The following is a 17,329-nucleotide window of genomic DNA, read 5'->3' on the forward strand; positions in this document are numbered from 1 at the left end:
AACATGGGGCATTTTTTGGACGAACCAGTCGCAACACGTGATATACCCCGTGCGTTGAAGGCCAAATTGCCTTTCAACATTAAAGAAAAACTCTTACATATTCCGGATGACGATCCAGATTATTTTTTAACAGCTTTAGATTCGGTTGACATGTTACTAGAAGATCAGCGCTTCGCGCGGCAAAATAGCAGCCACAATGTTTATACTAGTGGTATGCAAAACATGCAGGCTTGCCAACTCAATTCTGGCGCGCCCACAGTTGGATACGCGGTACAGCAAAAACAGCAAACTCACATGCCGTCTCAATACGGAAATCAAAATCAACACGCGTATTCCAATACAAACAACAGTCACAACAGTAATAACACTCCATGCGGCAATCCATACAAAAGGCACCGCGGTAATAACAACAACGGTAACAACGGATACAAATGTAACAACAAAAACACAAACAGAAATAGAAATAATAATAACTACGAGCCAAGACAGCATCAAGGCTGGACTCGTAGCGATCAATACTTTCATTCAAACACTGCTTTACCACAGCAGCCACCAGGACAAAATTGGAGCATACCTTACGACCGACAGGTAAGTTATAATGCGCAACAGCAACAACAACCGCAAAAGTTTGGAGATCACAACAGGCAATATCCGAATGCGAATATAATAGAAATGACACCTGATACACAACCTCAATCTGTGTCAGTACCTAATACAAATGCTAATCCAACAAACTAGAAACAGTCACTTCTATGCCCCGGGTCGTGGCTGAAGAATTCTTGGGGGGCGACTTCAATGTTAATCAGTTATTTGACACCACAATTAAACAACAAAATATTGATATGCCTAATAATTCTAAACAAAAACGACCTGTTTTATTTATAAGATACAACCACAATGACAATATATCGGATGAACTTTTGCAAGACAGTACACAATGTCGTTCAAACACAAATGAAATTGTTTTAGCATCTACTACTGGTGTAGTAGGTGGGATTCCAACTACTATTATCTTAGATACAGGTGCAGCTGTGAGCGTTTTGTCTTTTAATTTCTATAGAAAGATGTGTGAATTGGAGCCTGTACCTGAGTTTCCCGCCGAAAACTGTAAAATAGCTACTGCTCTAGGTAATAAGTCATGTAGGGTTACGAAGCAAGTTTTTGTAAACATTAAAATAGGTAATGGAACCGTACAATGGCCATTCCTGGTTGTACAAAACCTTGTGACAAATTGCATATTAGGAATAGATATTATGAGCGAGAAGGACTGCATTATAGACTTCTCCAAAGGTAAATGTATTTTAAATGATAAAAGCAGTGTAATTATTATTGATTTGGACAGGAGAACTCTAAAGCATGACAAACACTGTACAGGATACAAGGTTCAGTTAGTACTTGACAATGACATTCAAGACATGCAAACACACTCATCTGACACAGAGCTAATGGACTTGAAAACATTGCTTGATCATAAGATAAATGAAGCTACAGCTCTCAGTGTACATGAACGTATAAAACTACAGGAAGTGTTATCCAAATATTTACAAGTTTTTACCAAACGATTAGGTGTTATCAACACGTATGTGTACAAGATTGAAGTTAAGCCTCACAAGATCTTCTACCACAAGACATATAACGTACCGTTATCTCAACGACCTGCTGTGTGGCAAGAATTAAAACAAATGTTAGACTGGAAGGTTATTGAACCATCCACCTCACCTTACTGTAGTCCTCTACTTGTTGTCAAAAAATCAAATGGTAGCATTAGGCTAGTGTTAGACGCACGAGCAATTAATGAAATAATTTTACCGGTTCACACAAAACCCGAAAATTTAGAAGAGCAATTACAGAAATTTCTAGATGCAAAATATTTTTCCACAATAGATCTCGCTAATTCATTTTGGCAAGTAGGTATCACTCCTGATTCTCGGAAATATACTGCATTTATGTTCGGGGGGCGAACCTATCAGTTTTGTGTTCTACCCCTCGGATTGAATGTCAGTTCTGGGGTATTCATTACAGCCCTGGATACCGTGCTTGGCGATGATTTAGTTGAGACAGTCACACACTATGTAGATGATATACTGATAGCTACACAGTCTTGGAATGAACACGTTGACACACTTCAAAGAATTTTAGAAAAATTTGCACAAGCTGGAGTCACAGCCAATCTTAGAAAATCAAAATTTGGTTGCAGTGAGATAAAATATTTAGGACATATCATTAATTCACAGGGCATACGTCCTGATCCCAGTAAATTAGATGCTATCAGAAACTTTCCTAGCCCTCGAACTAAAAAGCAGTTAAAATCATTCCTTGGGCTATGTTCATTTTTCAGACGTTTTTTACCACAACCACTTTTGAACAGTAAACATCTGCTAAATCTACTCAGAAAGAATCAAGTTTGGATCTGGTCGGAACAGTGCCAGAATGACTTTAATACAATTAAACATGCTTTAGTGAATGGAAACATATTGAGCCATCCAGATTTCAATTTAGATTTTTGTATGACTTGTGACGCTTCACGTACTGGCTTGGGCTGTTGCTTATTTCAAGTTGTAAAGAATAAAGAAAAGGAACAGATAAGAATTATTGGGTTTGCAAGTCGTACTCTAACTGAATGTGAGCATACATACTCCACTACTGAGTTAGAAACACTTTCCATAGTCTGGGCATTCTAGAAATTCAATTATTATTTATTTGGAAAACATACAGTAATTTACACCGATCACCAGGCCCTGACATTTTTGTTAACTTGTAAACTTGTACATCCTAGACTATCACGATGGGCAGTTACTCTTCAGAACTACTCTTTTGAAATTAAGTACATAAAAGGTAAGGACAACACCATTGCCGACGCTTTGTCTAGACTTCCACAAGGTATGAATGAAACCAACAGTGACTTAGAAAATATAAATGATTACAGGATTCTCTTAATGCAAGACAAGCAGTATCACCAATATTATATTGATATGTGCAGAAACATGGCTAAATTACAAACATCTGATCCTCACTGGTATAAGATAATAACATTACTGGTAGAAAAACACAATCATCCTTTGACTAGGTATTACAAGTTACACAGTGATGTGTTATTTTATCGCCGTCATCCAAATGCTACTAACTGGTGTGTATGCATTCCCAAAGAGTCTGAACGTAATTTGATTTGGCACACACACTTAGTTTGGGGTAATTATGAGACGAAAAAGTGTTTGGAAAGCTCAGCACATACTGTTATTTTAGCAATATGAGAAAAAAAATTTACAGGGAACTGAAAACATGTGTCATATGTCAAAAATCAAAACCTCAGAATTTATCCACAAAAACAGATTTACATTCTATTTTACCGAGTAAACCCCTGGAAATTTTGTGTACTGACATCAGTGGACCGCATCCAGCAAGCTCTGGAGGCGTCAAATATATCTTAGCTTTTTACGATATATTTTCTAAACATGTAAAACTTTACGCTTTAAAACCGCCACTGCAAATGCTATAATACGCCGATTCTCAAGTGATTACCTGACGCACGTGGGAAAACCTAAAGCAATTCTGTCAGATAATGCATCATACTACTCTGGGTACAAATTGAGAAATTTCTTGAAGGACAATAACATTAAAAGTATATTTATTTCAAGGTTTAGTCCACAATGTAACGCGACTGAGAGACTTTTCCGAGAACTAAACCGATTCATGAGGACCTATATTTCATCAAAACATACTAATTGGGTGTCCTACCTAAGTCTTTTCGAAGACGTACACAATAACTTAAATATTTACAATACAAATTACACACCTAACGAGATCATGTTCAATTGCAAACAGAACGATCAATGGATAGAACCATTACCTAAGTTGTCAGACAAGGAAATCACACCTGAACAGAAAATAAGAGAAGTATTGACTACACTGACACATCACGCACAGATACGAAACAAACATCACATAAACATAATAAAAAGAAAACAAAAATTCAAGGTAGGAATGCTTGTACTACTTCGTACTCATCATAAATCTGTAGCACTCAAACGACGCAATGCTAAGTGGCGTCTGCTATATGAAGGACCTTATATAATTGTTAACATACCGCATCCTGGTGCGTATCTGTTACAACATCCTTCTTCTTCTTAAGTTGCCAATCCTAAGATTGATTTGCAGCAGCTCTCCATTCAGTGCGATTGTCGGCCAGCCTCTTCAATTCCGTGAAACTTCCGCATCCTAGGTCCTGCATTATCTGGCTTATGTACTTTCTTCTAGGTCTACCTCTTGCCCTTTTGCCCTCCACAAGGCCTTCCGTTATAGTGTGGAGAAGACTTTCATGTCTCAGAATGTGTCCCATCCATATATCTCTCCTCTTCTTGACCGTCTTCCAAAGAACTGGAACTTCCTCCGCTCTCTGCAGGACTTCTTCATTTGTCATCCTGGCCGTCCATGGAATTTTTAACATCCTTCGCAGACACCACATTTCGAATCCTTCAATCCTTCTTCTTTCGTCCTCTCCAAGTGTCCAGGTTTCGCTGCCGTAGAGAAGCACACTCCCAACAAAGGTCTTTATTAACCGCTTCCTTAACGACAGACTTATCATATTTGATGTGAGGAGTCCTTTCCTTTTATAGAATGCAATCTCTGCCTGATTTATTCTACTTATTACATCTTTCCTACTACGACCATCTGATGTTATTCTGCTTCCCAAGTAGACAAAGTCTTGTATTTCTTTCAGCTTCTCTCCATTCAGCCTTATATTCGTAATTGCTTGATTATTTTGTTTGCTTGCAACTAAGATTTTTGTTTTTGACTTATTAATTTTCATGTTGTACCGTGTAGCAAGAGTGTTTTCCATTTCCTCCAACACTACTTGTAATTCTTTCTCATTTTCCGCTAGGACAGCAATGTCATCCGCAAAACGTAGCATATCAACTATTTTTCCCTAGATCCTGATTCCATTAGCTTGTCCTAACTTTTCTCTGACCTCGTCCGTTGCTTTCTGTATGTGCATATTAAAGAGGACAGGGGAGAGTGCACATCCCTGTCTCACACCCTGTTTAATTTTTGCTTGTTGTTGATGTTCCCCACATCTCACTATTGCCACCTCTTCTTTGTATATGTTCCATATCGTTCTCCTGTCCTTGTACTTAGCTCCAGTTTCCCTCAATATCTGGAATAGTTTTTTCCATTCAACCTTATCAAAGGCTTTTTCGAGGTCAATAAATGCTTTGTAGGTGTCCTTTCCTTTTTCCATTCTTTTTTCTATTATGAGCCTTAGGTCCATAATGGCTTCTCGCGTACCTCTCCCTCTTCTAAAGCCAACCTGGTCTTCTGTGAGCATGCATTCCACGTTCCCTTCAATTCTTCTGAGGAGGATGGTCGTCAAAATTTTTGATGCATGTGATGTTAGGCTGAGGGTTCTGTATTGTGCACACGATTTTGCTGGCATTTTCTTTGGTAATGGAACAATAATACACTTTTTGAAGTCCTCAGGCAGCTCTCCAGTATCATATATTTGGCAGATTAATTTATACAATCTATCTTTTATTTCTGTTCCAGCTGCTTTGATGATTTCTGCAGGCAATGAGTCAATTCCTGGTGCTTTTCCGTGCTTAAGTGCCTGTAGTGCCTGATCAAATTCAGACCTTAGTATGCTGTCTCCTAGAACTAACAAAATTATTGGGCTATACGCACACAGAGATCTTAGAGCATTTCATGCTAAATAATGTCAAAGTCATACCCATGAAAACATTGCTAAGCAACTCGCAAAACTCTGTTTGCTACAACACAGATAATAAGTAGTATAGAAATTATCATTTCAGCGGTTCCAGTGACGCAGTTGAAGACAGAAGAACTTTTCTTTCAACGCCGCGGCACCACCGAGAAGACTGAATATTAAAGTAAAATTTATGATTACGTAGCAGTGAATGATATATTAATTTTTCACGGAACATTTGTGACTGTAGGTACCACTGACTTGGTATGACACCTGACGAACCGACAGACGTCATCTGTGAAGCGATCTTTTACTTCGAGAAATAGATTAGACGCACATCTCTCAGCAAGAAAAGCATCTACCAGTAGCCAAGGCCACACAGACACTATACACACACGCACAAAACGCGAGGAATCGAACAGTTTTCCGTCTCTTATTATTTTGAATATTTATTGAGTAGTGAAAACGCCTGGTCTTGCCTACTGATGTAATGAATGTTGTGTCTAACCTATCTTAATTTCAGATGACATCACAAAAAACATCGATAAAATCCCAGCAAAACCGTTAAAGAGAACGTAAATATCTGCAATTCATGTAATCAAATGTGACATAATGTAATAATTTATAGCTATGTAATGATGATGTAAACATGTTTATGTGTAACTGTATTATGTTTATGCTAAGAAAATATGTGATGTGTATATGTATGATTACTTTTTTTTTTTTAAATGATGTATAATGTAACTGTTACTATGTGAAAATTTGAACCATAACGAGTGCCAAAACGTGAAAAACTTAAAAAAAAAATTGCATAGTGAACAACTGTTCACGGACATTAACGTACATTACTAAGTCTGCAACTACGCAGAAACCTATGTGAAAGAAACTGTTAATGACATTCATCATGCATCGTACCTTTGTAAACGCGATGAACGATTTTTTTGATAAGTAACTACGAACATTTAGGTGAGCTATATTTAGCAAAAAACTGAAAATGTGAAGTGCGTAATTGGTGCATCGTCTAGTGACATTACTACAGTATCTAACTTCAAGATGTTAACTGGATTAAATGTTCACAACGTGCCTGTCCAGAAAACAACACGACGAGTGGAAGAATTTTGGTTGGAACTTCAGGTAATGGAATGTTTTCGAAATGTGACGGACACACTTACCTGGACTGTCCAAGGATCGACGCCAGCTATGTGCCGTCCGAGGTTCTGCAACCAAGCTTCCACGGAATATCGAAAACGAACTGCATATGGACCAATTACTCGACGGGTCTCGTCTGATCTGTAATAAACAATGCCTTTTGTCACAACGAACTGCATCACAACGACTATAATGGAAATACGAAATGGACATGCTTATGTATCAATCACGTTGTTATACAGCGATGTTACTGTGATCAAAAAAACTTTACCACGACGACACTAACCTGTGAAAAATTATTGTGCAGCAGATGAATATAATCTGTAATAACGACACGATGTGTATAGGTCAACGCACCTGAAACAAAAAGACATTTTTCTTTGAAGCATTTCATTGCAATACTATGTAACTAAGAACATTCAACAATCTAAAGTTGTATTGTATTATAACAAATATTGTAATTTTAAAACTAAGTTACCTGTCATAGAATGTAGTCTTCATATGTAATCTTGGTGGAATATTTTCTTTGTGCAACGACTAAGAAATGCGCGCGCACACAAACAATATGAACTGCAATACTGTGCCGCGTGATCTAAATTTACGATATAACGGCAGTGCCGGAGTCACACTGACGCTTCTGCGCATGCGCGCACTCTATTTTGCCAACATAAGAACTTTTACGGCGCACGCGCGTCATTCAAATTTTGTATATAATATACAGTATAATGTAAGTCATGTAAATAGTTGAAGATAACTTAGATTTTCTTGTGCCTTTAGGTGAATTGCTCGCCTGCAGGTGTGTCCTTTCGCCGCGCAATTCAGGGGGCAATATAAAGACACATTTGCATGCCGTGCGTGAGTTTCCACGGAAATCTTAATTAAATAATTAATCTGTGACAAATAAATAAAGCGTATGGCACAGATCTGCAGCGCTGTGTCGCTGATAAAACAAAAACACAATTACGATACTCTTATGTTTCTTTAAGAACGGGAGGTCTTGGACAAGTGGTGCGGGAAGCACGTATACTTCATTGACTGGCACACCGCCATATTTGATGTTATATAAGAACACTGCGAGTTGCAATCTTACTAGGCACTCGATTCTGTAAAGAATTTATATTTATGAAAGTAAGTAGAATTATTTAACTGTATGCTTATTCGTTGAATATATCTGATTTAACTAACTGTAAACTTTCTATGTTTAGTAGACAGTCACCTCTGTACGACGTATTGACATGGCTGGCAAATTATTCTAATATTGAGATTTAGATTTGAGTCCGCACCTACCGCAGCAGTCTTTGGAAACGATTTAAATACGAAGTCCGATTATTTGAGTCTTATTTCACGGTCAACTACGAATAACATTACATTTACGAAAAAGCCATTGTCAAGCGTCTGATACCGAATAATTAAACATCCACGTTCCAGATAAGCAAATATTAATTACATCCAATCACTATCATACATAATTAATAATTAATATTTTATTTTTTTATTTTATACACTGTAAAACAGTTAAATGACCCATTTTTTGTAAATGTAATTCTGTCACTTACATCACTTGGCTTAAAGTTTGTGTAAGCTCATTTGTTTCATATAGATAAAGTTATCATTCAGTCATTCATCCTGAATGAATTAATTGTTCAGTTTCATATTTTACCTTGCGAATCTTTGTTCTAGAAAATGTTACCAATACGATTACCACAGGGGTGCCCTTCTCTCCAGGCTGTTGCTGCTGATTAGGTGTGAAGGGATGTCTTCCTTCTATACTTGCTCTTACCCAAGTTTTATTTATTTAAGGCTTTTACCCTTCATTGAGACACCATTTGCTAGTTCAGCATTAATCTGTTAATATGTGAATAACATTGACTATGATATCTACTCTAAAACTGTTTACTCATGGGTATAAATTCCTTACAGATACTTTGTGATTGTGTTTATGGCTAAGGTAGTCAACAAATTTATCTAGTAACTTCATGTATCAGACAAATTAAGATTAATGATATTTCAGGTAACAGTTCCTTCTGTTAATAATTATTCAAATGCTTATGTTTAGATAATGTACTCCCTATTCTCTTCTTACGCACTCTCATCTTATTTCGAAGGTAGTGAAACTTCGTCGCTGCAAGTAGATCTCTTTCCTGATGTGGTCTTGTCATTGTTTCCGTCGCCACAGTCGCAGCAATACTTCGTGATCCTGAAACACAGAATTCTCGGGCTCTTCCCTCTATCGATTTCCTTTCGTTGCCTTGCACTATCTATTCATAATGCACGTGCTGCATTACGGCACATAATATTTCGCCTCTATGGGCTTCTCAACATTTACTTTGTACATGGCGCATTCCGCTTTAGCATGACTTAAGGCGCTCCTATATGGCGCAAATCTCCCTACTGTCGACACGATACGTGCTCATCAAATCTGTTTCCCCTTTATTAGATAATGCACCTTGCCCTGCCTGCCTCTCATTCACCTGGGCATACTGCTTGGGACTGACAGTGTAACCAAACTTCAACCAAATTATCTGAATAGCTTGTTATAGCTGAATTTGCAAACGACCAACATTCAGAGAACTACCTTAACATATACTTGTGAGTTAAAAACATAGCATTACTTTAACCTTCATTATTATGACTACTACATAAAAAACACAATCGACCCTCTTTTTAGTATCCTATTCCTTCCACAGTTTGAGGTTGCTGATGTGGTGTAAACCCCTGGATTTTCTCGTCCTAATAGTTTGTATTTCAAACGTGTTTTCGTGTGCCACTCTTTTTACATGAAATGGTCCCTCATAGAGGTTGAAAAATTTACTACACAGATAACTAGGTTTCTTAGACAACCGGTGAGAACGGACTAGGACTTTATCTCCTTGCTGCAGATGTATCTGTCGCAATGGACCTTTCTGCCTTTGTTTTCTGTTTTCAGCTTCCTCTGTGATACGTTTTATGGCGCGGCGAACAACATATGAATGCCTTGGTTTCTGTGATGTTGGAAAGTTCACGATCTCTCTGATCCGGTCAGGCGCCGGTTTATTCTTTAATACAGTTATCGGACAGATTCCTGTTGCTCCGTGGGGCATGGTGTTCAATATTCTTTGGAATTCCTCGATGTTAAGACCCCAATTCCTGTGTTGTTTGTGACAATAAATTCCACAGAGTTTGCCTAGTTCTTTTATTGTTCGTGCGGCAGGATTCGCATGTGCGCTATATCTGGATGTAAAGGTAGGCGTGATCTGTTGTCTATTTAACAGCGATTTCCACTCTTTGGACCTAAATTGTGGTCCGTTGTCGGACTTTATCCTTTTTACGTGTCCGACCTTGGCGAGAAAGTCTCGCATGAATGCTATGCACACCGCTTTGGCGGTCGCGCTGCGTAGTGGAGAGAATGTAACATACTTTGATACCAGCTCTACCACTATTAGAACATATCGAACCCCATTTATTGTCTTGGGTAAAGGTCCGAAGAGGTCAGTTGCTGCCACTTCATTTAATGGAGTGGGTACTATCGGATACAACGGTGCTTTGAACGACACAGTTGGTGGTTTTGCCTTTTGGCAACTTTTACATATACTGAGGACGCTTCTAATGTGCCTGGCCATATTGTTAAAGTAGACTGACTCTTGTAACTTTTTTGTGCCCCAAAATGTCCATAGCTTAGTTTGTTGATGAGCTCATCTGGAATGCACAGGCGCCAGTTTGTTTCATTGGCGCACTTTCGGAAAAAAAGAACATCATTTTCAATGGTATAATATTTCCTCAAAGATGAAGTTCTTTCTTCCTTTAGCTCATTTTTTATTGGAGACCATGTAGGATCTTTATCTTGTTCTTTTCCTATCCCTGCAAGTGTTGCCGTTATATAATTCTCAAACGGCACCTGTTTCATGTATAAAACATCAAACCGCATCTCATTTTGTTCCATATCTGCACCTTCCGTGAGTCCAATGGGACATCGCGATAAGGCATCAGCCACGATGTTTTGTGATCCGGGAACATAGATAACTGAGAACTGGAATTCTTGCATGTATACCGCCCACTGTTTAAGTCTACCATGATTTAATTTTGCCGTCATGAGAAACTGGAGGGCTTTATGACCGGTATATATTTTTGCATGCGAACAGATAGTATCTAAATTTGGTAAAGGCCCAAATGATTGCTAAAGGCTCCAGTTCCGTGACGGTATAGTTTCTCTCAGGTTTCTTTAATACACGGCTAGCAAATGCTATGGGTTTGGGTTCTATCTTTCCGTCTTGTTCCAAGTTTTGAAACAGGGTCACTCCCAATCCAGCTCGTGAACCATCTGTCCACAGGCAGAACTCCTTGTTTAAATTAGGATGTGCAAGCAGAGGAGCAGCAAGAAGTACCTTCTTTAATTCGTCGAATTGGACTTGTGCGTTCTCATCCCACTTCCAAACAGTTTTCTTACCGGTTAGAGTACATAGACGCGGAGTCGTCACACACGCTAGCTTTACAAAACGTTTATAAAAATTTATTATTCCTAAAAAACTGCGCAATTGTCGTCTTGTTTTAGGTACGGGAAAGTCCTGTATTGCACTGAGTTTTTTGGGATCAGGGCGGATTCCATCTGATGATACAATGTGTCCCAGGAATTTCACTTCCCTTTTGCCAAATTCGGATTTATTTAGATTCACCGTGACGCCTTTGTTTCTGAATGCGTTTAACCATACGTCGAGCAATTTGTTGTGTACCGACCACAATCTCTCTGCAATGAGCACATCATCCACATATAATGTTATCCTGTTCCTAATTTCCCTCGGTATTACGGTGTCCAGCGCCTGTATGAATGCAGAGGACGAAACATTAAGTCCGAATGGAAGTCTTCGGAATTGATAACATCTCCCGTAGCAGAAGAAGGCAGTGTATTTTCTGCAGGAGGGTGCGAGTTCGACCTTCCAGAAACTCCATCGGAGGTCGAGCGATTTCAATAGTTTTACTCTGTGAAATCGTTGTAACAATTCATCTAAGGTTTAGGGCGGTCCATATCCGGCTCGATTATTGTATTAATCTCTCTGGAATCGAGAACGAGCCGGATAGAACCGTCATTCTTAACCAGACGGAGTAACGGGCTGTTGTAGGCGCTGACAGCTCTTTCTATGATCCCTTGTGATAGCATAGATTGATTTTCAGCCTCTACTTTATTTCGATACGCTAACGGTATCCCATGTGGACGAACAGAAAATGTTGTTTTACACGGAATTCATACGCAAAATCCCGGATTGTTCCTGGCATTTCCGAAAACACTGCTGCATTGAGTTGCAGAATTTTCTCCAGCTCTCTCCTATCTTCTTCCGTTTCGATATGCTCTGTTCCGTTTCTCACTATTCGTTCGAAACTTACGTCTGCGTCTTGGTTTTCGTTTTGCATATTTCTTGCAGACCGAGTAACCCTTAAAGGTTCATCTGATTCTAGTCTCATGTTGGATAATTCGGATTCGAGATCGTCGGAGTCTGTCTCGTTGTTAAAATTTATTTCAAAAAAATGGTTCAAATGGCTCTGAGCACTATGGGACGTAACTGCTGAGGTCATCAGTCCCCTAGAACTTAGAACTACTTAAACCTAACTAACCTAAGGACATCACACACATCCATGCCCGAGGCAGGATTCGAACCTGCGACCGTAGCGGTCGCGCTGTTCCAGCATGTAGCGCCTAGAACCGCTCGGCCACATTTATTTCCACTGTGCGCCCTTGCCGGGCTAATGAAACACAGCTCTGTCTAAAATCAAGGACAGCTTGATATGTGCTTAAAAAGTCGCGCCCGAGAATTATTTCCACTGCCAGAAACGGTAGGACCAAAAATACAGCATTAAATACATGTGACTAGCAAGTGAACTCTAGGTGTACTTGTCTCCGTACATCAACACACGTGCTCTGGACAGACCCCCTAACTTTCGTTTTCTGCAGTGGTAAAAGATGGCCATTCGCAGTTCGTACTGCAACGATTTAGAACGTCTTCCCTAATCCAGATGTTTCGCTGCCTGAGTCCAGCACAGAAGGCACAAGTATACCGTTAATTCTTAAATTTATTATGGGGCATTTTTCCGAAATTATTTCATCTCCTTCTTCCAAAACTCTTCACGTATCTTTTCAAAGTCAATAAAAAATATACTGATTTCGTTACGTTCCGTATGATGCTCACGCTCATTGTGGCGTGGGTCTGGAGATCGCAACTCAACTATTTGTACCGGTTCTCGGGCATTATTTGGCGGTCCGCGGTCGACATTACGTGATCTTTGACTGTCATACGGTCGCGATCCCCAACTTCCTCTTCCACGGTTTCTGTCCCACCGGTCATAATTTCTCCAGGGTGCAGAATGTTGCGGCCGATTCCTGCGGTCATCATTACGTGGAGGCGCGTTTTCTATGTTATTTCGGTTCGCATTTGAATTGTTTTGCACTCGCGGTCGTCCGAGTTCTTGTAGGAGATGCTGAAAAGAAGTGACGTCTTGTAGCCCTCTTCCTGCTATTGTTATCTCGCGCCTGAGCTTGTGGGGTAGTTTTGTCAAACATATTCTAATGAGCTCAGAAGGTGAATAAGGTGCATCGAGGTTCTGATTTCGTCGTGCTAAATCGCGAAAGTAAGCGGCAGGATCTGGGTGATCAGGGTCGTTATAGTCTGCGTTCATAAGGATTCTGTTGTGGGCTGGCAGGAGAGCCAACCCGTATGAACAGAGGAAGCCGAAAGGCACGCGTTTTAGCTCACGCAGGCTGGCGTGAGGTCTGGAACAGGACAAGGAAATTAGAGCTTAGAAAAACGGACGCAGATGGTGGAATACTTCACTTTAATCCATTAATGTTGAACGTAGCTCTTGTCTGTACATTATTTACAATATCAATAGCAACTGATAATGGCGCCTTGCTAGGTCGTAGCAAATGGCATAAAAAAATGGTTCAAATGGCTCTGAGCACTATGGGACTTAACTTCTGAGGCCATCAGTCCCCTAGAACTTAGAACTGCTTAAACCTAACTAACCTAAGGACATCAGACACATCCATGCCAGAGGCAGGATTCGAACCTGCGGCCGTAACGGTCACGCGGTTCCAGACTGAAGCGCCTAGAACCGCTCGGCCACATCGGCCGGCGCAAATGACGTAGCTGAAGGCTATGCTAACTATCGTCTCGGCAAATGAGAGTGTATTTTGTCAGTGAACCATCGCTAGCAAAGTCGGCTGTACAACTGGGACGAGTGCTAGGAAGACTCTCTAGACCTGCCGTGTGGCGGCGCTCGGTCTGCAATCACTGATAGGGCGACACGCGGGTCCGACGTATACTAACGGACCGCGGCCGATTTAAGGGCTACCACCTAGCAAGTGTGGTGTCGCGGTGACACCACAGATTCCTAATTTTGTTCTCTCTTGTTTAGTTTTTGACCAGAATTCTCGAATGAACGCAGCGCGAAACTCCGCATGTGACTTGCACTGTAGAAGCATAGGTACCATTCTAACAGCTGCTTCGTCTGGGAGGTGGTTATACACGAACTTCATTAGTAACAGCGCCCCCCATGGTGTAGGTAGGGCGTTATCAAACTGTGCAATCCAAATTCGGCGATGTTGCGAAATATTTGGATCTGGGAATATTGAGTACTTCAGTACCGAAATGAAATGTTTCCGACAGTTTTCATCTTCTGCTGTCGCGAGTGTAACTCTGTTAACGGAACTCGGATGTGCATCTGTTCTTTGCAGATTGTACAGGCGCGCTTCCATTTGACGGATTTCGTCATGTTCATTACTTTCGTTTGTGCCTGTTTCTCTATGATATGATCCCACATCTATGACGTGTTCACGCCTGGCTGTTTCGCGCTCATTCACTTGTAGAAGTTGGTTTAGCAACTCGCGGTTTCTTTTATTTATGTCGCTCTGCGTCTGTTTAAAGCGTAGTAGTGACTGCACCTCTTCACTATCACGAACAGCAACATGGAGTGTCCTATCGGAATCATTTTCTCTCCGTTCGGACGCACCCTCGACTGCTAAAGTCAATACTTCCATTTTCTGCGCGACTTGCTCCATTGCACCCGCTTGTGCTTTCAATGCAGCCTCTTGTTGACAAACTTGCTGGCAAACACTGTTCAGAGTTTCCTGTTGCTCTTCACATACGCGCTCTACGGCTTCTTTAATTTTTTCCGGATTTACTACAATTTAAGAGTGCCCTTGCAAGTCACTTTCAATCACTACAATTAGCCGGCCGGTGTGGCCGTGCGCTTCTAGGCGCTTCAGTCTGGAACCGCGTGACCGCTACGGTCGCAGGTTCGAATACTGCTTCGGGAATGGATGTGTGTGACGTCCTTAGGTTAGTTAGGTTTAAGTAGTTCTAAGTTCTAGGGGACTGATGGCCTCAGATGTTAAGTCCCATAGTGCTCAGAGCCATTTGAACCATCACTACAATTCGATTTTCTATTCGCTCGGTTATTTCTTCCATATCTTTTCGTATTTTACCGACTTCGGTACTTATGGCCTTATTACTTGATTGATTCTTTGTTGCTAACGCATTAACGTGGATTTCAAATTCTCCCAATTTTTGGTTTTGTTGGGCAAATTTTTCTTCCTGCCTATCGAAACGTTTATTCAAGTCGTCTGCTACTGCAGAATTTTTTTTTTCGTTAAGTCTTCCGATTGCTGATGTAATTTTCGGTTCCGTTCTTCTGAATTCTTTTTCTGTTGATCTAATTTACGGTTTTGTTCTTGCAAGAGTTTAAGAATTTCTCCTAAAATATCACTGCTGGTACCAGTGGTAATCGCCAGTGTCGGCCGTGCACTTTCTCCGAACGTCGAGTGCCCCGGAGTTTGGCCTTGTGAAAGCGGGCTACCTCGCACCCCCGCGCGGTCTAACGGTTCTGCCTCGGCGGCGGGCAGGCCGCCGGTCTGGTTTTCCATTGTACCCCCGTGCATGCCAGCGCTGCCCATTGTGCTGGTTTGCGTTTTCGCACCCTCGGGTCCTTGGTCGGCCGTTACGTTCTCAAGTGCCACTAAGCTATACTCTGTGTTTTCCATGGCTATCAGACTACGCGCTCGCGCCCTAGTAATTCGCATACCACAATATGCCTAACGGAAAGACCTTTTTTTCCAAATAATTATCCTATAAGAGAAAATACTAATCAATTACTCATAATTTTTTTACTACCCCTCCAAAAGGTTTTCACACAGTACAAAACAAAATAAAACACAACAGCAACGCTGCACTTTCAACACCGTTATCAACACTGTAAGAAGACAAGAAACAGAATTGTGGATGCCTGAAAAAGAGGTTCAATTAGTACATCCTATCCCCACTGACCACACGATCGGAAGAAACCGGTGTTCGAATGTTACTCCTGGATAAGGGTCGACCACGTGCAAGCTCCCAACGACTGGTATTTGGATAGTAAATGTCGTTAATTCTCCCTGTCTGTGGCAGGCTGAGAGGGGAGTTTGCTTAATTTTATCAGCAGGGATTACTTTTATTCATTTTTATATAACCCTGCTGTGGGGAAGGATCTCATGCACACTTTTTTCTCTCTCGGCAGCGTAACCTTCCCTGACCATTCTGCCCGCTTTAGAATTGATGTTTAGGCCCATCAAAGTTCAGAATACAATCTTATCGATTGAATTTGAAGTCGCAACCTATAACGCAATTGTAATTTTGGGGATGGTCAGAGAAAACTACATCCTGCAGGAATCTAGCCTTGTGCCAATAATTTGAGTAAAGGGGCAGCGTGATTGATATGATTCTCTTATCTTAGGTATGATTTAAATGAGCAAGCCGAGAACGGAAATTACTTCGAAAAACAAAGTTAATTTTATTTTTAACAAACATTAGACAAATTTACGAAGTTACTCCTTAACAATCTTTTGAATACACGTTTCACTAATCCTGCTTTGAATTTTCATTTAACTATGGACAAAGATTATGTAACTATGCACATAGATTATTTCTCCTTTGAATTACAAACCGTGTTGCCTTTGATTTGCATCGTCCTGTGGGGGGAAGGAAAATCTTGGAGAGCGTGTGGTCACTACTACTATACTGATACATGCACATGCACTAAGCTATCACTGAAATCCAAATATCGTAACTATTTCTCTATGCAGATTTTCTATGTACAATGGCTGGCATCGAGCAGGACTCGTGGCTGGTATCTTCAGCGCGAAGTGCTTGAATACGAAACGATTCATCTTAGAAAAGCTACACTCGTCACTAAATTTTCAATAACTTGTTAAACATCGACACACGCTAGCAAAAATTTTCAGCAATCGCAAAAACTGGCTACAACTTCCTCTATTAGCTTTCTCGGCGGTTGCAGTTTGAAACTATGCACCACGTGGCGGGTCGTAACAGAAATCTCGAACGGAGAAGATTATTCTTATATCGGATGAATTGAACAAAAATCAATAAATGGTTCTTAATTAATCAATCGCGAAAAAGCCTCTGATAAATAAACGGTTAGCATTAAACATATTTCAAATACCTTTGGCCTGATTTCGACGCAGCG

Source organism: Schistocerca serialis, chromosome 1 (genome assembly GCF_023864345.2).
Source record: "Schistocerca serialis cubense isolate TAMUIC-IGC-003099 chromosome 1, iqSchSeri2.2, whole genome shotgun sequence".
Classification (NCBI taxonomy): Eukaryota; Metazoa; Arthropoda; class Insecta; order Orthoptera; family Acrididae; genus Schistocerca; species Schistocerca serialis.